Here is a 22,595-nt window from a genome sequence, read left to right on the forward strand (position 1 = left end):
GGCTGCACATTTTTGCATTGCTACTGGCAATGAATGAGTTTTCCTGTTCCTCCACATCCTCACCAGCTTTTGCTGTTGTTAGTGTTGTATATTTTGGCCCTTTTAATAAGTATGTAGAAGAAATTTATTGTCTTCATTTGCAATTTATTAATGACATGTGATGTTGGACATCTTTTCACATGTTCATTTGCCATCTGTATATCTTCTTTGATGAAATGTCTGATCAAGTCTTTTGCCCATTTTTAATCAGGTTGTTCATTTTCTTATTGTTGAATTTTAAGAGATTTTCATACATTTTAGATGAGACTCCTTTATCAGATATATCTTTTGCAAATATTTTCCTCCAGTCTGGCTTGCCCTTTCATTCTCTTGACAGTGTCTTTTGCAAATCAGAAATTTGTTTGTATTTAATTTTAATAAAGTCATTTTTTCCTTTATGGATTTTGGCATTGTTACTATAGCTAAAAAGTTGTTGCCACATTCCAGGTTATCTAGGTTTTCTTCTGTGTTATATTCTAGAAATTTATGATTTTGTGTTTTAATATCTAGGACTATGATACATTTTGAGTTAATTTTTATGAAACATGTAAAGTCTGTGTCTAGATTCACTTTTTGGAAATGTAAGTTCAGTTTTGACAGCCTGTTTGTTGAAAAGCCTGTCTTTGCTCCATTGTACTGCTATTGTTTCTTCGTGAAAGATTTCTTGGCTACATTTATGTGGGTCTATCTTTGGGCTCTCTATTCTGTTCCATTGCTCTATTTGTTAGTTCTTAAGTCAACATCACACTGTCATGATTACTGTAGTTTTGTAACTAATCTGGAAGTTGGATAGTGTGAGGCCTCAAACTTTGTTCTTCTCCTTTACTATTGCATTATCTTATAGGTCTTTTGCCTCTTCATACAAACTTTAGAATTAGATTGTCAATGTCCACAAAATAACTTGCTGAGCTTTAAGATCAGGCCAAATCTATAGATTAATTTGTGAAGGACTAATATCTTGATAAGATTAAGTTTTCTTATCCATCAACGTGGGATGTATTTCTATTTATTTAGTTATTTGTCAATTTTGTTTATCAAAACTTTGTAGTTTTCTTCAGATAGATCTTTGCCATATTTTATTAAATGTATACCTAAGTATTTCATTTTGGGAGTACTAATGTAAATGTTATCATGTTTTTTTTTTGTTTAGATGGAGTCTTGCTCTGTCGCCCAGGCTGGAGTGTAGTGGTGCTGTCTCAGCTCACTGCAAGCTCCGCCTCCCGGGTTCACGCCATTCTCCTGCCTCAGCCTCCCCAGCAGCTGGGACTACAGGTGCACATTGCCAGGCCCGGCTAAAATATTTTTGTGTGTTTTTACTAGAGACAGGGTTTCACTGTGTTAGCCAAGATGGTCTCAATCTCCTGACCTTGTGATCCACCCGCCTTGACCTCCCAAAGTGCTGGGATTACAGGCATCAGCCACCACGCCCGGCCTATTTTGTTTTTAATTTTAAGTTCCTCTTGTTTATTGCTGATATATAGGAAAGAGTTTTTTTTTTATATTAACCTTGTTTCCTGCAACCTTCCTATAGTCACTTATTTCTGGGAACATTTCCATTAATTTTTTAGGATTTTGTAAATAAACAATCATGTCATCTGCAAGCTAAACTCATTTTGCTTCCTCCTTCCATATATGTATACATGTTCTTTTCTTGTCTTGTCTTATTGCATTACCTAGAACCTCTAGTGATATGTTCTAAAGGATCAGTGAGAGAGAATATCCTTATCTTGTTCCTGATCTTAGTGGGAAAGCTTCTAGTTTCTCACCATTAAGTATTATATTAGCTATAGATTTTTGGTAGATAAATATTTCTCAAGTTAAGAAAATTCTCTTCTATTTCTAGTTTACCTAGGATTTTTTAACATTATTATTAAATAATAAAATTATTATTAAAAAATTATTTGTTTGTTGAACCAGCCTTACATACCTAGGATAAATCTCACTTGTACATGGTGTATAATTATTTTTATACGTAATTGGGTTTGATTTGATAAGTATTTTTGTTGTTGTTTTTGGATTTTTATATGTGTTCATAAGAGATTTGTCTATAGTTTTCTTTTCTTGTAATATACTTGTTTAGTTTGGTATTAGAATAATTCTGGTCTCATGGAAGAAGTTAGACAGTATGCCTGCTTCTTCTATCTTATGAAAGAGATTGTAGATTGTAAAGAACTCATACCATTTATTCTTTAAATGTTTGGTAAAACTCAACAGTGAACTGATTTAAGCCTGATGGTTTATATTTGGGGAGGTTATTAATTGTTGATTCAGCTTATTTCAGAGATATAGGTCCATTCAAATTGTCTAATTCTTCTTGTGTGAGTTTTACCAGATTGTGTCTTTCAAGAAAACAGTCTATTTCATTTAGATGATCAAATGTGTGGGCATAAGAGTTGTCCTTAATAATCCTTAATTTACACTCTTAATGTCCCTTGGATCTGTAGTGATGTCATATCCTTTCTTTCATTTCTGATATTAGTAATTATGTCCTCTATATTTTATTTTTCTTAGCCTGACTAGAGCCTTATAGATTTTATTGATCTTTTTAAGAACCAGCTTTTGGTTTTATTAATTTTCTCTATTGTTTCTCTGTTTTCAATTTCATTGATGTATGCTTAAATTTTTATCTTTTCTTGCGCTTACTTTAAATTTAATTTGTCTTTTTCTACTTCCTTAAGATTAAAACTTACATTACTGACTTTAGAACATGCTTCTTTTCTAATATATGTATTTAATGCCATATATTTTCCTTTAAGGGCTCCATTTACTGCATTCCACATACTTTAGTAAGTTGTATTTTCATTCCCATTTAGTTCTAAATATTTTCATTGTTCTTAATATTTGTTCTTTGACCCATATTTTATTTAGAGGTAATTGTTTAATATTCAAATATTTTGAAATTTTCCAGCTATTTTTCATTTAATGATTTCTAACTTAATTCCACTGTGATGTGAAAGCAGACCTGGTATGATTTTTATTTCTTTAGATTTGTTAAGTTGTGTTTTATATCACAGAATATGGTGTATCTTGATGAATGTTCCATGTAAGCTTAAGAAGAATGTATGTTCTATGTATTTCATCTGACAAAATACACTGTAGATATTAATTATATTCAGTATGGTGCTGTTGAGCTCTAATATGTTCTTATTGATTCTCTGCCTGCTGGATACATCCACTTCTTTTAGAGAGCTATTGAAGTCTCAAACAATAATAGCAAATTCATCTATTTCTTCTTGCAGTTCTACCAGTTTTTGCCTCATATAATTTGAAAATTTTATTTTCAGTGCATACATATTATTAGAACAGGAAAATAAAAATGTTGATTTTACTTTCACTTATTCTATCTTTGATGCTCTTCCTTTCTCCAGGAAGACTCATGTTTCTGACCTATAATATTTTCCTTCTTTGTAAATAAACTGACAACAAATTCTCTCAATTGTTATTTGTTCTAGAAAGTATTTCTTCTTCATGTTGAAGGATAATTTCTCAGGGTACAGAATTCTACTTGGTGTTATTTTTTCCTCACAAGATTTTAAATATTTCACTCCACTCTGTTTGCATGGTTTCTCAGGTGACATCAAATGTAATTTTTATCTTTGTCCTCTATATGTATGTTTTGCTCTACCTTCTTTCAGAATTTTTTTAAAAAATATATTATTTTCTATTTTTAAACCTTTTATCTCTCTTTTTCTCAATCACCTCACCTTTTTAACATATAATAAACAAATAAAAAGTGTATGTATGTATAATGTACAACATGATGTTTTGATACATGAATACATGATGAAATTTTTAAATCGATCTAGTTAACATATCCATAACATCGCTTACTGATATGGTTTCGCTCTGTGTCACCACGCAAATCTCACCTTGAACTGGGTTCCTATAATCCCCAAGTGTCATGGGAGGGACACAGTGGGAGGTAATTTAATAATGGGGCTGGTTATCCTCATGTTATTCCTGTGATAGTGGGTGAGTTCTCACAAGATCTGTTGGTTTTATAAGAGACTTTCCCCCCTTTTTCTCAGCATTTCTCCTTCCTGCTGCTATGTGAAGAAGAATGTATTTTCTTCCCTGTCTGCCATGATTGTAAGTTTTCTAAGGCCTCCTCAGCCATGTTGAACTGTGAGTCAATTAAACCTCTTTCCTTTATAAATTACCCAGTCTTGGGCAGTTGTTTATAGCAGTGTGAGAACAGACTAACACAATAAATTGGTATCAGGTAGTGTGGTGCTGCTGTAAAGATACTTGAAAATGTGGAAGTGACTTTGGGACTGGGTAACAGGCAGAGGCTGAAACAGTTTGGAGGACTCAGAAGAAGACAAGAAAATGTGGGAAAGTTTGGAACTTTCTAGAGACTTGAATGGCTTTGACCAAAAAGCTAATAGTGATATGGACAATGAAGTCCAGGCTGAGGTGGTCTCCAATAGAGACAAGGAACTTGTTGGGAACTGTAATAAAGGTGACTCTTGCTATGTTACATCAAAGAGACTGGCAGCATTTTGCCCCTGGCCTGGAGATTTGTGGAACTTTGAAATTGAGAGATGATTTAGAGTATCTAGTGGAAAAAAATTCTAAGCAGTAAAGCATTCAAGAAATGACTCAGGTGCTGTTAAAAGCATTCAGTTGTATGTATTCACAAAGATATGATTTGGAATTGGAACTCGTGTTTAAAAGAGAATCAGCATAAAAATTCGCAAAGTTTGCAGCTAGTAGAAGTTCAAGCCAGCTGCAGAAATTTGCATGAGTAATGAGGAGCCAAATGTTAATTGCCAAGACAATGGGAAAAATATCTCCAGGGCATGTCAGAGGTCTTTACGGCAGCTCCTCCTATCACAGGCCCAGAGGCCTAAGAAGATAAAATAGTTTTGCGGGCCATGCCCAGGGCCTTGCTGCTTTGCACAATCTTGGGACTTGGTACCCTGTGTCCCAGTTGTGGCTAAGAGGCCAACGTACAGCTCAGGCCATTGCTTTAGAGTTTGCAAGCTCCAAGCTTTGGCTGCTTACACATGGTGTTGGGCCTGTGGGTGCACAGAAGTCAAGAATTAAGGTTTGGGAACCTCTGCCTAGATTTCGTAGGATGTTACAGAAATACCTAGATTCCCAGGCAGAGGTGTGCTGCAGTAGTGAAGCCCTCATGGAGAACCTCTGCCAGGGCAATGCAGAAGGGAAATGTGGGGTTGGAGCTCCCATACAGAGTCCTCATTGGGGCACTGCCTAGTGGAGCTGTGAGAAGAGGGCCACTGTCCTCCAGACCCCAGAATGGTAGATCCACTGACAGCTTGCACCATGTTTCTGGAAAAGCTGCAGATACTCAACACTAGCCCATAAAAGCAACTGGGAGCGGGGCTATACCTGCAAATCCACAGGAGCAGAGCTGCTCAAGGCCACTGGAGTCCACCTCTTGCATCAGCATGCCCCAGATGTGAGACACAGAGTCAAAAGAGATGATTTTGGAACTTTAAGGTTTAATGACTATCCCATTGTATTTCAGACTTGCCTGGGGCCTGTAGCCCCTTTATTTTGGCCAATTTCTCCCATTTGGAATGGGTGTATTTACCCAATGCCTGTACCTCCATTGTATCTAGAAGGTAACTAGCTTGCTTTTGATTTTACAGGCTCATAGGCAGAAGGGACTTACCTTGTCTCAAATGAGACTTTGGACTTGGACTTTTTGGTTAATGGTAGAATGAGTTAAGACTTTGGGGGACTGTTGGAAGGGCATGATTGTGTTGTGAAATGTGAGAAGGACATGAGATTTGGGAGGGGCCAGGGGCAGAATGATATAGTTGGCTCCGTGTCTCCACCCAAATCTCACCTTGAATTGTCATTCCCATAATCCCCATGTGTCATGGAAGGGACCTGATGGGAAGTAATTTATTCATAGATGCAGTTACCCTCATGCTGTTTTCATAATAGTGAGTGAGTTCTCATGAGATCCGATGGTTTTATAACGGTATTTTCTCCCTTTTTCTCAGCACTTCTCTTTATTGCTGCCGTGTGAAGAAGGACATGATTGTAAGTTTCCTGAGGTCTCCACATCCATGCAGAACTGTGAGTCAATTACACCTCTTTCCTTTATAAATTACACAGTCTTAGGCAGTTCTTTATAGCAGCATGAGAATGGACTAATACACATACTTATCTTTTTTGTGTGGTGAGGACATTTAAATTTTAATATTTTAGCAAGTTTATACTTAGTAATATAAAACACATACTCAACTATAGTCACCTTGCTGTACACTAGATCTCCAGAGATTATTCATCCTGTTTTCCTGAAACTTTGTACCCTTTAACTGGCATCTCCCCAACCACCTCCCCAACCCCCAGCCTTTGGCAACTATCACTCTACTCTCTGTTTCTATAAATTCAACATTTTTAGATTTCATATATAAGTAAATGCAGTATTTGTATTTCTTGCCTGGCTTATTTCAATAAGCATCATGTTCTCTAGGTTCATGCGTGTTGTCACAATGACAGAATTTCCTTCTTTTATAAGTCTGAATAGCAACCCATCGTGTACCATTGTGTCTGTGTGCGTGTTTGTGTGTGTGTGGGTGTGTGTATGTGTACTAATTATTTTTTATTTATTTGTCAATGGACATTTAACACTTAGGTTGATTCAATATCTTGCCTATTGTGAATAATGCTACAATGAACATGAAAGTGTAGAAATCCTTCAACGTACTGATTTTATTTCCTTTGGATATATGCCCAGAAGTGGGATTGCTGTGTCATATAGTCGTTCCATTTGTAATATTTTGAGAAGCCTCCATACAGTTTTCTACATTGGCTTTACTAATTTACATCCTCACCAATGAACAGTGCAGAGAATTCCCTTTTCTCCACAGCCTTGCCAACACTTATCTTTCATTGTTTTGCTAATAGCCATTCTAACACATATGCGGTAATATCTCATTGTAGTTTTAATTTCTATTTCCTTGATGACTTGTGACATTGAGCATTGTTTCATATACCTATTGGCCATTTGGATGTCTATGTTTGAGAACTGTCTATTCAAATCCTTTGCCCATTTTTTAATTGAATTATTTGTTTTATCTCCAATTTTCTATGTTTGAAAATACTGTAACTAGCTACAGTTTTTTTGGCATTTGTCCTGCTTGATGTTGTCTGAGTTTCCTCCACCTATGATTTTGTGTCTGACATTAATTTGAGGCAATTCTCAGTTATATTGTTTGAAATACTTTTTCTCTTTCTTTTTCTTATCCTTCTTGTATCTCGTTGTGAATGTGTTACACCTTCTGTAGTTGTTCTGCAGTTCCTGGATATTCTAATTCATTTGTTTTCAGTCTTGTCTCATTATTTATTTATTTATTTTTACTATATTTTAAGTTTTAGGATACATGTGCACAACGTGCAGGTTTGTTACATATGTATATATGTGCCATGTTGGTGTGGTGTACCCATTCGCTCGTCATTTACATTAGGTATATCTCCTAATGCCGTCCCTCTTGTCTCATTATTATAAAGATTCATGCATGTGTATGTTCATTGCTGCACTATTCACAATAGCAAAGACATGGAATCAACCTAAATGTCCTTCAATGATAGACTGGATAAAGAAAATGTGGTACATATACACCATGGAATACTAAGCAGCCATAAAAATGAATGAGATCATGTCCTTTGCAGGGACACAGGTGGAGTTAGAAGCCATCATCCTCAGCAAACTGATGCAAGAACAGAAATCCAAACACCGCATGTTCTCACTTGTAAGTGGGAGCTGAATGATGAGAACACATGGACACACTAGGGAGAACGACACACACTAAGACTTGTCAGAGGTGGGATAGGGGAAGGGAAGGCATCAGGAAGATTAGCTAACAGATGCTGGGCTTAATACCTAGGTGATGGGATGATCTGTGCAGTAAACCATCATGGCACACATTTACTTATGTAACAAACCTGCATGTCCTGCACATGTACCCCTGAACTTAAAATAAAAGATGAAGAAAAAAAATCCCCCCATATCTAAAAACCAATACTACTACAACTCATAGGGTATTTTAGCAAGGTCACAAAATTTAAGATCAATTTGTTTTTTAGTTATCAGCAATAAAACAATTGGAGACTTAAATTTTTAAAAAGTAGTGCCATTTACAATACCAAAAAATATAAAAGTTATTTATAAATCTAGTAAAATATTTGTAAGATCTGTACACTGCTAACTACAAAACACCATTGAATGAAATCAGTTTTGGAAATTTCTATTGATGTAATCTCAAGCTCAAATATTATTTTCTCAGCCATGTCCAGTTTACTAACAAGCTCGTCAAAGACGTTTTTCATTTTGTTAGTGTTTTTGTCTGACATTTATTTTTGGTCCTTTCTTAGTATTTCCATCTCTCTGCTTACGATACCTCTCTGTTCTTGCATGTTGTCTCCTTTACATATTAGGCCCTTAGCATATTCATCATTTTTGCTTTAATTCCTGGTCTGATATTCCAACATTCCTGTCATGTCTGTTTCTAATGTTTTCTCTGTTTGTTCCAAGGTGTACCTTTTAATATGCCCTGTAATTTTCCTTAATAGCTTGACAGGATGTACTGGGTAAAAAGAACTGCTGTAAATAGGCATTTAGTCATATGGTTGCAAGGTGTTGAGGGAAGGGAAGAGTTCTGAAGTCCTGTGATTCGGTCTTAGTGAACCTATGCCTCTGGACTGTGAAATTCACAAGTGTTTCTCAGTCCTCCCCACCTCTTAGGTGGGACAGCATGATGAGAGTGGACTAGAGTTGGGTATTCCTTTTCCTCTGGTCAGTTAGGCTCTGATAAAATCCTGGCATGTTAGGCTTTGGTTAAATAGTTTGTCCTGAGAGCCAGCCTTGTTAAGAAGAAAAGAGTGCTCTGGCGTATTTCAAAATGTTTCCTTTCCTCTCCAGCTGCCAGAAGCACGTGGAGATTTTCTTTTGATGTTTGCTATGAGAACCTGATCAAGCTCCAGAGGGTAAAATTTACAAAAGTCTGGAGGGCTGCTAAGACTGAGTCCCTATGGAGTTTTTAACTCTCTGACTTGTCCACACTGAGCCTCCAGCAATTTGTTCAGGCTTTTCTACCTCATTTCTAGTTCTCATGGTGGTTTCTTTAGTCATTTTGTACAATGGTATTTTCTTATGACTGAGACCTCTTAGCACACTAAGAAGGCCCTAATATGCTACATAAAGAAATAAAGAGTAGATGTGGATGTGTTCATATCAGCCTAACATGAAGTTTCTCTGAAACAGAACATCCAAGGAGGTGAAATTTAACAGGCTTCTCAAAGCTATAACCAGTATCCAGAACATGCCAAGATGAGACAAGCAGAAGGCAGATGACTAGACATGGGGAGAAATTTGAGAAAAAAAAAAAGCCTTGCCCACAGGTTTGTATTCATGCAAAGCTTTAATACTCTGGTCATTAACAGCACAGAGGGATGCAAGTAAATACACAGGATACCATAGGGATATTTGCATCTTTATATGAACAATTTTTAATGATGTCACATAGAAATGTTAACTAATTTTATTTTTAATTAGTTGTAGGGTATAGAAGAATTAAAAGTGGTTATATTTAGAACTTATTTAATTAAAATGGACAAACTATATTTCGAGTGCATAATATAGATAATCTCACTAAGTTCTACTCCTGGCTATACCGCTGATTTAATTAATAGGAAGCATTGTGACATATTAATAAAAAGAAAAAGCAAAAACAAAATAAAAAACCTAACCTTTCCTTTTTTCCTTTATTGTAATTGCGAGCCATTCTGGATTCCGGATAAGTGGGTAGTTGATATTAAAGGCAGGAAATGTTTATTATTCAATACAGTAGGCTTTAGTGACATTTCTTATCATTTCAGCATAACTGTGCCAGAGGGTCTGTAAATAGTATTTGCCAAAGGCAATTTTACACATTCATAATATTCTTTGATGTCTGGGCTGGGCCCGGCTGACAGAGCCCTGGGGGCTATCTTTCTGCTTCTTTGGCAGGCTGATAAACCACTGTAGGGGATTATGGAGCAACAAAACAAACCCACAGAATTGAATTTAGTAATTTCTGAATTAAATTCACCTTAAGAAAGCCAATGTCTAGCAGACTGTGGCCATTTAATAAGTAGTTATTGAGTGAGGGGAGGACAAATCATAACAAGGTTATGGGGCATAAATAATCTGAAACAGGAAATTTTACCTTCAGGAAGCATTCTGTGCAGTTGGGACTTCCTACTTCTGCACAGGAAAGAAGAGATGGGAAAAGTGAAGTCCTCGTTCTCAGGAATATGACTAACATTTAATAATGCATTGACATTTATTGAACTCTTATTCTATTCACTGGTGAAATCACGTTTTGTGTATTTAATCTTTTAATCACAGCATCAGATCTCTAAGATAGGTGAGAAAACTGAGTCACAGACCAATTAACCAAGAGTATGCAGCTAGTTAAGTGGTGGAACATTAAAAACAAAAACAAAACCACTGAACACATTTCCTATCATTTATCAATAACTATCCGTAAAATTATCCTGTGCTTTTCTTCCTAAAATATGTACTTTTCTGAAATTATCATATTAATATATTTAGATTTTTATTTCTTCTTGTATTTATATTTATTACTTGTCTCTGTCTAGTAAAATGTAAGTTTCATGACAAAAGGACTTTGTCTTATTTTCTGCTTTGTCCACCACACCAGGACTACTCCCTGGCACAGAATAGGCAGTTGCTAAATGTTTCTTGAATCCATTATTTAAAGATGTAGCAATTTGTCTCAGAAAGTGTTCTTAGATGCAAAATGGGGCTCTGTCTTATGCTAATCATAAAATGGTGACAGATCCAATTTAATTTCCCAAATAGTGTCAAGGTATGAAACCTATATTGTACTCCAAATCAATGCCAGTGTTTTGATTTTCTTACTTTCAGAACAATCCTGGGTAGGAAAAGCACCCTGCAGGCAGGTTTTCTAACATTCTGGCAATGTGGAATGGTGGCAGAAAAGGGACTTTGAAGACAGCTATAGGTTCAATTGCCAGCTCAATCATTTCTTTGCATGGTGACTTTGGACAGGTTATGTTACGGTGTATCTTTCAGTTCTCATTTTGTGTGTGTGTGTCATGGGAACTTCAGAAATTTTACCTTTCCCATTCTGGCAACCTAACCAAGAAGATGGTGATTTACAGTCTTATCTTCTATAAAATATCTTCTATCCCCCCACCGTGTCAATATTTGAAAGCTCCCCTTTTATTGTATGACTTCCATACTGAGATATTTAGTTTTGTGTTTCATTTTCAGTGGCATTCAGTCTCTTCAGTCTGGCATCCAAGTCATTCTGACATTTTATGCTCTTAATCTATTCAAACTTGCCTCCCTCTGCTTTAGGGGAAACACTCTTCTGCCTCTATCCCCTACCTGTTTTATCCATAGCATGCACAAGTTTCTGTCTTCGGCAACAACCATCTTATTACCACTTGCCTGTTTTACCTAACACTGCTCTCAAAGATACAACCCATATCCAGGCCCTTTATCCCTGTTGATTCCCTTAATATTCATTAGCATCTTCTCTATGAGTTTGTGGTACCAATTTTCTTTTCCTCAGTTACAAGTTTATAATGTTCTGCCTGTCTTTAAGTTAGTAGTGTTGCATGGATTCAATTTCTCTCTTGAACAAAATGTCCTGTACAAGTTGGGCATTTTTTCCCACTAGATCTGTTCCAGTATTAGGCAGTCAATAGGTTATGGGTAAATAATACACTAATAGCTACCTATACTACCTCATGCAATTCATTGTTTTTAAATAAAAAATAATTATTCATTGTTAGTGTGAAAGATGCTGTGATGTGGTATCTGGATCCTTATTCAGGAATGATGAACTTCTTCCCTCAGTTGCTGAGAATGCAGTGGAAAAAGTGCTATGCCCTACTGTCCCATTTCAGAAAATGCCTCTATTGAAGAGAGCCACCTTGCTCAAGATTGGGTGCCCCTTCCTGAGTTGCCAGCATCCGTGACCAGTTTATAGGGCAGCATTAAATTCCGGCACCCTTGCTCCACTCAGAACTCAGAAGCGTCATGCATTCTTCCAAGTTTTTTGTAGAGTTACTTATGACCTCCATTAAGACTTCCTTGCAGCCCAAGTTCTCCCTCTGTCCAACCCTGCTTCTTTCCTTTCTCTTCTGCAGATATGAATCCCAAGACCATGCTCTACAAATCCTCCTACACTCTAAACTCCTCAGTCTGAATCTCAGAGAGTCCAGCTGGTGACATTCACTAATCACACTTTTTTTTTCTCCACTCATGAGGGGAGCAGAGGATGTGGATGAAATGAGAGGAGAGACAATCAAAAGTGACAACCAGCAGGACTTAGTGAACCTTATATTTGCACATCACAAAAAGTTTTTGTTGGTTTTGTTTTGCTTGTTTGTTGGATTGTCTTTGTCTAAAAGGGTATTGCTCTCCTTTTTAATTCTCATTATCCCTATAAATATAAATCATAGTCATCTTTAAAAATTACAGATAGAAATACATGAAAGAAAATTAAAATGAGAATTGTAGTTGAATTGCATAGTTGGAATGAATGAAATGAGGAGACATTGCTAGGCCTTTCCTTATTACAAAAACCAATCTCCAGCCTCAAGGAGAGCTGATCGTGTGATTTATTTTATTTAAGAATGAGTATGGAATGTGTCAGAATGGCCTAAAAATGCTCTCTTATGTGTTTTTATAACCACAAATTTGAACACTCAAAATTTCCTGAAGTAGAAAGAGTGTTATTACCTTTATCTGAGACTTAAATCTGTAGCTTTAAAAAAAAGTACTCCAGTAGCATGCATCATTATATATTTGACCTCTCTGTGAAATCAGCTGTATGCAGTCACTTTAGCAGCACTAACTAATTGGTTCAGTTCTGCCAATAAATGTATTGCCAATGATGCCACTCTTTAGTTTTACAAACATTCAAAAATATTCCCTCAAATTGGTTAGCTCCCTAGCAACCATTTTTTGTAAAGATGAACACCTTCAGTGGTGAGAACAAGCATTTCAACCCCTCAAAAATAACAGCACAGATTTTTTTTTTCTATTCGCCCTCTGCAATGAATATTAAGCCTCTTTTTTCTTGAAAAGAAAGAACAAATCAAGCAGAGATTTTTCACTTCTCAACTTCATGTTAGTGGCAATGGTGGGTCAAAAAGTGTCTTTAGGGGCAGCCTTGATGCTTGTTTTTTTTTTTTTTTTCTGAGGAAAAACTGCATTAAACCAAAAAATACCCCTGAGATTTAATTATCTTTTTATATTATTTTTTACTACAAAGCCACTTACTCTTTTATTGTGTTGCTCTGTTGGAAAAAAAAAGTCTTTAGTAGATGTATTTTTTTTTAATGGTAAAGGCAGTATAACTTCAAAGACAGAGTGCTCTGCCTTTCTTGTCTCTGACAAAAGGGGCTGAGTGCTTTGAATAGTTTCAAGGTGACATGAAGGTTTGGGACCAAAATTGGCATAGAAAAGGTCCAGGATAAGGAATGTGGGGTATCACCCCTTCAGATGTCATGTACTCTTGCCTATAGGCCTATTTTGGTTGCTGGTAACATAAAATGTATGCATTTAGGTTATTCAAAAGAGTGCTCTTCCATAAAAGTACAAGTTGTTTTCACAAACCTCAGATAGGAGAGGGATAAAAATGAACATCCAGAATAGGCTGATGCCAAGGACTCTGAAATGATAGGAAGCCAAGGAAGACCTCTTCGTAATCTCTCATCTGTCTTTGTCTTTGCACATCTGTTGTTGCTTTAATTTTTCTTTGTCTTACCAGGTTACTTTTTTCCTTTCCTCATGATGGGGCGTGACTACCACCCAAAATAGAGTTATGGTGTGAATGTTTATGGCCCTCCAAAATTCTTATTTTGAAATTCTAGGTCAGGCGCGGTGGCTCACACCTATAATCCCACCACGTTGGGAGGCTGAGGTGGGCGGATCAGCTGAGGTCAGGAGTTCGAGACCAGCCTGGCCAACATGACGAAACCCCATCTCTACTAAAAACACACAAAAATTAGCTGGGTGTGGTGGCAGGTGCCTGTAATCCCAGCTACTCAGGAGGCTGAGGCAGGAGAATCACTTGAACTCGGGAGGCAGAGACTGCAGAGAGCCAAGATTGTGCCGTTGTACTCTAGTCTAGGTGACAAGAACAAAAATCCATCTCAAAAAGAAAAAGAAAAAGAAAAATTTTAACTCCCAAGGTGATACTATTAGGAGGCGGGGGCCTTTGACAAACGATTAGGTCTTCAGGGCATAGCTCTGAAGACTTGGATTAGTGTTCCTACAGAAAAGTGCCCAGAGAGCTGCCTTGACCCTACCACCATGTGAGGACACAGAAAGTGCCATCTGGGAAGGAGAAAGGGCCCCTCATTAGACACAAATTAATCTTAGACTTCCTACACTCCAGAATTGTGAGAAATAAACTTTGGCTGTTTAAAGTCACCCAGTTTATAGCATTTTGTTATAGTGGCCCAGACAAAGATAAGTAGGCTTATAACTTTAGCGCTCAGCCAGACTGACACTCTTATGTTTTCTCAATTTTAAATTTCCAGGAAAGACTTGTGATTAATCTATTCTGGAGTATCTATTGTCTTTCGATTGTCTATAAATTGTGTCCAGGAGTGAAAGTTAAGCTGAAAAATGATGACAACTCCCATTTCAATTATGTGGCTAAGGCGAAGAAGAAATATAAAGAAAAATAATCAGGACAATTATCTGAAAAGTAGGGGTTGGAAAGCAGGGAGGCAGAGACAAAGCAGTAAGTATCCATATGACAAATTGTGTCATGATAGTGAACTATTAGTCTGAAAAACAAGAAGGGCATAGGAAGGAATATTTTAGGCATAAGACTCAATAGTTAATTTCTTATGTCAACAATATATGTTTGAATGTGGCATTAGTCTATCTGGAAGAATATCTGGAGACTTATTGAATGTTAATTAATTAATTCCATCTTTCCTCTGTTTATTCATTCATTCACCCATTCATCTGTTCATTCATTCTGAAAGTCTTATGTATGTATGTGTACATTTATTTATTTATGGGATACAGAATTAGAAGCAGATAGGAGCAAGGAAGCAAGAAATATATCCAGGGTGAATCTCAAGGTTAGTGAATGCGTTGGGCAGAGTATGCTAATTGCTAACACATAAATGCACACACACACACACACACACACACACACACTCTACAATGGTTTAAAATAAAAATCTCTTTATTCTTATCTATTAGAATCCTATTTAGATTGGGCATAGGAAAGAGTTTGGTTTCACACAGATACTGAATAACTTGGGCTTTTTCTATCAAATGATTCCTTAGACCCCAGTGCCATTCCTTACACCCCAGAGTGTTTTGTGGGATCCTCTGCATCTGGCCATCTGATGAATGATGAAAGAGAATGAAAGGATCTCATGACAACTTTTAAAGCCAGAGTCTAAGATGGCATGCTTCACCTCTTCCCACATTCCGTGGCTCAGTACTCTGTAACACAGAAGCACCTGAGCTTGCCTGGAGGTAACGGTATAAAATCTACGCAGACACTCACTCAGAAAGTAAAAAAGAGGAGTGCTGCCCTCAGACCCTGAGTAAGAGAAGCCCCTGCTGTGGGCCTATTCTTTTAGACAGATACTTTCGGGATTTCTTTCAGATATACCATCTCCAACAGGAAATGAGAATATAAGGTCAAAGTCCAGGGATGCCTTGGATACTGAAATTTACTGGAAAAAAACAAAAACAAAAACAAAAACAAAAACAATGCTATTGTGATTATTTCCAGGTGCAGCTTGGTGCTTGTCCACAGGTTCATCTTCCAAAAAGGTTGAAGGTACCTCCTGTATATGAATTGCTAAGTCCCAAAGGTGTCCAAGGGCTGGATGTTTGTGAATAATTGGCACAAAACTTCCTTGAGCAGGCTGGATGTGCATGATGTAACTCATAGTGCAAGACGGAGCTGGAAGTGGAGTGAGAAGAGAAAGGCCACGCTGGAGGAGTAGGGGCCTGGACTCAGGTCTTCCCCTTGCTGCCATTTTCTAGTATGAACTCCAAAGAGCCTAAGCAATCTAAATTTAAATGTGCTTTTCCATGTTGTTATGAATGTATTGGACAATGTGGAAAGCTGGAATATATTTTATTTAGCAGGTTGACAGCTTGATTCACAATTCTTAAACAGAGATGTGTTGTAGGTGGCCATCCACGGGTACCCTTGGCCTGGGCCCCCAAAATATTGGGGAAGCTCCTTGTGTTGAACTCTAGCAGTGTCTGCCACAGTGGACAACCAGTGTGATTTTATGCTTCACCTTGCATGCTTCTAAGAGGAAGGGGAAACTTAAAATAGCTAACTTCTATTAGATACAATACAAATTTAATTGCTATGTTTCATCAAGCCTGATTCAATGGAGCATTTTGGCTTATAGTACCCTAAGCACTAATAAACTCTAAAAAGCAACTAATTAAAACCTCTGGTTTAATTTAATAATAAATACCTTTTTTGAACTCTTAGTACATGCTGGACACTATGCTAACAAATTACACTGTTCTATTTAATTTTAACAACTATATTAAGTATTACTCCCATTTGACAAATCAGAAAACATAAGCTGAAGAAAGAAGTGGCAAATCTAAAATTGGTATGTAGGGTTATCGTAATCAAAAGTTTGCATTCTTTTAAACAATGGTGCTCCACTGTCTTAGGCTGGAATGGATCTCAGACAGCAGCAAGTCCAATGCTCTTTGTGCCCATTTTGAGTCCTGAATTATCTCTTTTATAGTCCTGCCTGACAAGTGGTTGATCTGCCTATGTACAGACACTTCCAGTGACAAGCTCTTTGTATATTCATACATTAGGAAAATTAGCATATTATAGCAGCAATTTTTAAGTTATGAAATGTGATGCATTTATGTGTATGTATCTTATCTGGATTATTTGCTAAATATCTGGATAGCCAGTGTTACTGGGTCATGCACTTGAAAATCAAGTTGGGAAAAATAACTGTATTCAAAAGTTAAAGATCCCAATTTGCTGAGTTTTCTGTATTTATTCTTCTTTTTTGTGTGAAGATGAAGGGATTAGGGAAATAGTTGAGAAAAGGGTGGAGATTTATTTTTTTCTGACATGTGGCCTCAAACCCATCCTCCATGGAGATGTGTGTGTGTGTGTGTGTGTGTGCCTACATACTACAATAAATAGCACAATCCTCTAATTTATTATCCAGATTGAAAAACTCCTGAGAATAAAAGTGGTTTTTATTGATAATTATGCATAAACTGAAATAGTCCCAGACAAATGGGGACCATATTCAACTTTGTCACAAATAAAAACAAATATATATATTTTTGACCAGGATGCATATTTATATGACATTCAAAGAAAGGCAAAATATACCAACAGAACACAGATTAGTAACTGCCAGAGGCTGAAGATGAATGAGGGGAGCACAAGGGAATTTTTGAAGATGATGAAATTGTTCTATACCTTGATCATGATATCGGTTACATGACTGTATGTACTTGTCAGAGCTCCCAGAACCTTGCACCAAAAAGTGGATTTTACTTTATGTAAATTATACCTCATTTTTTCAAGTAGTATGGCTAGGAGACCCTGGTGGAAACCTGAATGTAGAAGAAGTCATTTCTTTTGACTTTTGATTATAAAGAAAACACAAAAGAAGCATCTACCCTCTTAAGAAAAGAAACAGAAACAACAGAAACCAGCCATTAGATTCACTTCATGACAAAGTTAAAGAAATGGTACCAATCTAGAATCATCCCAAATGAATAAAATCCAAAAAAATAGGGTCATTTTCTTCCCCTATTGGCATACCTCGCATAGCAGCTAGGGAACACTTTGGACTAGAGAATCACTGGTGTTCTGCTTGGAGAAGCAGCAGAAATGAGGAAGTGCTCAGCAAGGAGTGACTTGGGTTCTGACAGAGGGTTAGTCCCTTGTAGGTGAATGCAGGAAACCCGGGACTAAATGACAGGGGAGGTAGTGCTCAATAAACTACTCTGACAACGAAGATTTGTTCATGAAAGCACTTGAGACATCCCCTGAGTAATATTATGAGTATTTGGGGAAATTGTTTTTACAGATGACTAAGTAAATGGGAACAAGAGATATGTAAACATGGGTTATTCATATTAATGTGACTGCATTGATACCATGGATGGTTGAGGTCAGCAAAGCTTGAGTTATGTAAAACTTAAAGTGTACCATCTAGGTGCATCTTAATTGCCTTGTAGGACATCTTCTTGACAGTTCATGTCATTTTCATGTTGGCAATATCACTACTCCCTAGGTCCTTAAAAAATACATGCATTTAATTAACATTAGCTCAATTTTGGTCTACGATGGCTTTATTCTACATCTTGTCCTAATTTTCCATTTCAAAAGATGTATGTATTTAATTTTCCCAGGGTAAACTGAGACCTCTATGACCCATTATACTTCTAAAATTCAAGGATCCTAAAATTAAATTTGTATTTAAAAGTCCTAATGAACTTGGCACAATTATTGATATTAACAGAAGGCAATGCACATAGTATTAAGAAGGACCTCCAATCTTGGCTCTATCCCTAACTGTGGGAGCTTAAATACCATTGCCACATGTGTAAAAATGGAGAGAACTCATAGCACTTTCTCATAGATATAGTGTTGTTGTTGGGAAAAATGTAGAGACAAAATGAGAAATCTCTTTGTAGCTCTTATACCAGCATGTAACACATAGTAAGCATTCATTAAATGTCAACTGTATGGCGCAAGGCCTGAAATAAAATTTCGATGTTACATGCTGCCTTGACATCTGAAACTAAGAGTCTCTCAAATGCCCTAACTGCAAGCTCTTCTCCTTAACTCTATTCCTGCAGATAAAGTTCCCTTACCAACCAACTTTCTTTATCACAGAGACAATGTGTAGTCTCTTTATCAACATAGATCATGTATAGACCATGTACAGTGGCTGCTTATTGCTGAGTAGTGGGTTTCTCACTGCAGAATGATTCAAATAAGTCACTCCCATCCTCTCATGGGAAGCAGGGGTCATCTCATCCCCTTGTTACTATGAAGTTTGCCTCCCACAGCCCCTGATTGTTCTCTGTGTTCCTGTGTGTAACTCCCTGTGTGTGGCCTTGTGTGGCATAAGCTGTCCCCTATCCTGGGCTATGAGTTTAAAAGACTAATAAACTGTTCTCGATCTCATCAGTGTTGGGAGTCAGGTGGACAGCCCTCTCTCTAACAGGGTGAAAAGGAGGCAATCAAACAAGCTGTTTCTGAAGACAACTGCAAGTAGTAGTAAAGTAATAATACTATTCCTAGCTGTGTGACTACTCTAAAACCTTAATTGAGAAAAATAAGTACCCATACAGACTGCAGCACTGAGACTGATTAGTAAAATTTCTTTTGTTTTTATGCCTCAAAACTTCACAATGCCATGATTTTTATTCCCTCCTACCCAGGAGATTAACAAAACACTGTGGTTTACAGAAAACTATTTATAGCATAGAAACAAATTAGCAGATTCACTGAAGGATTTGTTATAGTCCTGAAGACTGTTGGGGGGAGCCTGACATAGAACTGTAGACCTCTCCCTAAATCTTGAAGACTTAGGGGTATATGTGGGGAAGTGAGTATGTATATATAAGATACATAGGGATTTTTGCACATTTACTACTTAAACTAAGCTCATGAGCTGCTGAGTGGAGATTGAAATGGCAATAGTTGAAGAAGTCAAGGAAAGTGAGAGAGATAGTTGTTCTCCAATGACTATATATGCAATCCACATATTACCAGGCCACACCTGCTACGAATGCTAATGATGCCATACAATAAAACACATAAATCGTGACATGACCCCTATTTGATTAACTCAGGTTAATGACATTACTCCTATTTGATTAACTGAAGTCCACCAAAAATCCCCAATGAATTGGCTTAAGGGTCTCCTGGGGGAATCCTATGTTATGTTACTCTTCTCTGATATCATTGCCTAACTTTGCTTGGCCATTTCGTATCTCATTGCTGCCACTGCTATTGTTGTTATCTATTATCTCATTTATGTTCATTCCCAAGTTACTAACCTCTGATGTTTCCAACTTTTAATTGCGTGATGCTGAAGTAGCCTACGTTCGCTGCAGTTTTCCTCTTACGGAGTCACGCTAACTACTGCAGAAAACTAAGAGTTTCTTTCCTCTTTCTCACCTTTTGCTTATGCCCATTATACAAACAGTACTTTTGCCTTCTCTTTCAGATGCCGCTGACCACAGGCCTGGTCATCACTGCCCCTTGCCGTTTACTGTCTCTTCCTTTTAGGCAAGAAATGACCATCGCTGTCTTCTCACATTGACAAAAGCATCCTAAGCCAACCAAATTCTAAATGTCTATCCATGCATTTTACTAGATATACACAGATAGGTCTGAAACTTCAATTAGTTTCAGGCCAGGATCTCTAATATGTAAGATCTGAGAAGTGGCAGAGAGCTCTGTAGCCGGTGTGTTCATTCCCTCACTCATTCAGGGTCTCAGTAAACATATACTGAGTCTCTTCTTTGTAAGAAGCACTGTGTTAGACATTGGATCATGGTGGCAAAAAAATTAAAATGAAAATTTAAAAAAACCAGGCCTGATACTTCTCTATATGTGATTTGCAGTCTGGGGCAGTTGTTCTGTGAATAGCTGCATCATGATAAGGTAAAGCATTTGTCAAAAATGTAGAAATCTGGACCCACATTTGCTTACTGAATCAAAATCTCTCTAGCAGCACTTAGTGGGAAAGTTGGGTTCTTTTATTGAAGAAAAAAGGCTAAGTTAGAAAGCACCAGAGTTAGAATCATTACTGAAATGCTTGGACAGAAAAGCCAATTCAATGAGAGTCGATAGCAGACATGGGGGTGGTACTTGAAGTGGAGATTTGAATCAGCCAAGCATGTAAGTCACAGACAGCTAATGGATGGGGCAGTTCCAGAATTTCCCGACAGGCCTTTCAGAGATATGGTCTGATCTCAAAGTGGAGCAGGTCTTGTAGGCTGGGCTGTTTTATTCCAATTACACAGTACCTGCATCTTAAGGAAAGGGCAGTGAGAAGGTGACTTGAGATCAGATCTGTCAAAGCACAGAGCACCAGTCCATTGATGGCCGCAGTGACTCTAATAGTCCCTCTAAGGTAGGAAGTCTACGGCTTTCTGATTAGGCCATCGGAAGGAGTAGGGGCCCTAAGGAATGTACTCTAAGAGCCATGACTGATGCTTCTTCCTTCACCAGCTTGAAGCCCTGGTGCCTCTCAGGCAAGACACCTGACTGATTTTTCTATCATTCTTTAATAGTTAATTCCCACCTTGCCAGTTAAAAGATTTCAGCAACTCCCTTTGGCCAGATAAATCCAAGTAAGTTTAAATTAGATGCCTCAGCAACATCAGTCATTCAAAAAGCTTCCAGAGAGAGCAAGCCACACCATCTCCCTCATTATAGACAGAGGGCTTGAATGAAACCCCTTATTGGGCTTTCTCCATGGCTCTGGGGCAGAATTGGATACATTTGTATTACACCTTAGTTGGATTTTTTTTTACAGGCCTTAGGAAGGATACTTGTTACATTTACATGAAACCTCAACATTTCTCAACACTGCTGTAAAATTCTGTTTTTAGCAGAATGCTGTTAGCAATGCAAAAATCTGATCACTTTCCTCCTGTGCTAAAACACATTTAAGGACTCTCACCACCTACTGAATTGTGCCTTGCCTTCTTTTGCTACAGTACAGTCTACTACAATCTAGCCAGACACATGTGTTTCAGTATCGCCTCCACTTCATACCCCAAGCACTTTAATACTTTCAGCCAAACAGTTCCTTGTATTCTTTTCCAGGACAGACTTTCCTGAATATTGATCCATACCTGGGCTCACATCTGCCTTTCTATGGAGAATGCCTTCTGTGCTTCCAACTGTGCTTACTGAAATTTTGTCCATCTTTCAGAACTCTTTTCAAATACTACCTTCTCAATTATGCCTTTTCACACCAAATATGGATAAAATATCTCCAGTCTATAAAGTCTCATAAGACCCTGCACTTCCATTATCTAACCATAGGTATAGAAAATTTCAATTTGGCAAAGCCTTCCAGCTTGGTCCTAATAATAGTCATCTTGTATTGGTCATCTATGTCTGGGTCAACGTCTGATGCATAAAACCTTCTCAGTAATATGCATCACATTTTGTTGAATATGATTTATTTTCACTTCTCTCTTTTTGTGATTCTCATCCCCTTTTTCGTCTCTTTTGTCTGTTTTATATGCTGATGATCAAGCCCCCATTGGGGGTCAGTAAACAATGTTATCTTCGAACAAATTCCAAACCTTACTGTAAACTTCAGGTGAATAAAGTGTGCTTTTAGCTTGTGGGATTAAAGAATGTTTGTAAAGCACTTTGGAAGGGAAAAGTCTCCCTGCACATATTAATTGCTATTATTAATGATTTACTTTCACATAAAATGTCTTAGAGAACTAACTGCAACCAGAGATCCTGTGTGGCACACTCGGAAACTTGGCAAGTAGAAAC

The 22,595-nt window shown here is 37.4% G+C and overlaps 1 long non-coding RNA gene across 1 annotated transcript in view; it reads left to right on the forward strand.

Moving 5' to 3' along the window:
- LOC134740331 (uncharacterized) overlaps positions 1–22,595 on the forward strand; it is an 84,335-nt gene that overhangs the window by 54,027 nt on the left and 7,713 nt on the right. Inside the window, exon 8 of the long non-coding RNA XR_010127724.1 lies at positions 6,018–6,093. This is a non-coding gene — a long non-coding RNA (uncharacterized LOC134740331). The remainder of the gene's footprint in view (positions 1–6,017; positions 6,094–22,595) is intronic.

The sequence above is a fragment of the Pongo pygmaeus genome, chromosome 9 (genome assembly GCF_028885625.2).
Source record: "Pongo pygmaeus isolate AG05252 chromosome 9, NHGRI_mPonPyg2-v2.0_pri, whole genome shotgun sequence".
Lineage (NCBI taxonomy): Eukaryota > Metazoa > Chordata > Mammalia > Primates > Hominidae > Pongo > Pongo pygmaeus.